Source organism: Belonocnema kinseyi, chromosome 2, assembly GCF_010883055.1.
Source record: "Belonocnema kinseyi isolate 2016_QV_RU_SX_M_011 chromosome 2, B_treatae_v1, whole genome shotgun sequence".
NCBI lineage: Eukaryota > Metazoa > Arthropoda > Insecta > Hymenoptera > Cynipidae > Belonocnema > Belonocnema kinseyi.
The window spans coordinates 99,847,496-99,848,918 of NC_046658.1; the positions used below are offsets into that span (position 1 = coordinate 99,847,496).

The window sequence follows — 1,423 nt, forward strand, 5'->3', positions numbered from 1 at the left end:
CCACTAAGAACGATTAATTTTCAATAAAAAATATCAGTATTAATTTTTTAGGTCTAAAAAACTAATTTCAAATAAATAATGTTTTGGTTAGAAGTGGTTTTATTTTAATTCATAAAGATGAATTTTCAATTTATAAGATAAATCTTACGAAATAAATTAAATTTTGAACCAGGTAATTGCTTTTTCAATTAAAAGGATTAATATTTTACCGAAAAAGATGAGGTTGCAATAAAATAAATTTATTTTCAACCGAATTGTTGAATTTTTAAATAGAAACCAACAATTTAAACCGAAAATCAAATAATTTAATTTTCAGTTAATAAAATTAATGAATTAAAAAAGTATAGTTCAATTTTCATCCTGGTAGTTGAATTTTTAACTGAAAAGGATTCAATCTATAACAAAGGAGTATAATTATGTTTAGTTACATGAAAATTTTAATTTTTTGAAATAATTAAAAAAGTTATTATGGCTAACTTTTTTTTGTCAATAAAATTCATTGGAAGGAAATGTTCGTATGCCAAAGGCCAATCTTATAGTTTAATTATTTTTAAAGACATCACGATCACAGACAAAAATACATGCAGACATACAGACAGACGCATTCGTAAAAACCTGTTTTTCGGATTCAGAGGGCCTCAAGACGTTGAAATTTGACAAAAATGATGGGGAAAGGGGGCTGTCAAACTTCACACAAATATAATTCTTTATCTGAAGAGAATGTGAAAATTCTAATGACGATATCTCGATAACGAGTAATCGCAAGAAGATTTTAAAAGAAATTAATTAAAATATTAGAAATAGAATGAGTGTCGAGTATCATTGCGTAATATGTTTGATTAAAAATAATTTAAATAATTAAATAAAACTTTTGCGCAGCCGTTTGAAGTAGATTGGTTTCAGGAATTAAATATTCTGAAGCATGTCCACTTCAACATACAAAAATGAAATTTCAGGAGAACCGACCTGAAATTCTATTTTTGTATTTGAAATTGATCTCGCTATACATTATTTGAGTTAAAATTGATTGAATCTGATCGGCAACTCTAAATTTATATTTGATTATCAGTGTTTGGCATTAGCACGCTAATCGATTGATTGAATATCCATTCATTGAAAATGAAACTCCTAAACTCAAACTTCCCTTAAAATAATGTCGCTGGTTCCGACATTATTCAAAATCTCTTCTTTATATAGGTGCATTATTTTCGCCTTAATTTGTTCAAATTTGTGCAACGAGCTTCAAACCCTAAAAACTACCCCCTTTGTGGTAAACACCACTTTATATGGGTGCATTATTACATTCTCATCATTTATGTTTGAGAAAGTATTAGAATTGTCGGAAATTTGACATCATCCTTTTTCAACGGATCTCCACTTTTCGAGACCCCCTGAATCCGAAAATCAGGCTTTCACGATGGCG

General features: G+C 28.3%; 1 protein-coding gene across 1 annotated transcript in view; it reads right to left on the reverse strand.

Moving 5' to 3' along the window:
* The window catches only part of LOC117182917 (homeobox protein MSX-2-like), a 12,728-nt gene that overhangs the window by 259 nt on the left and 11,046 nt on the right, over nucleotides 1-1,423 (reverse strand). The window lies entirely within an intron of this gene.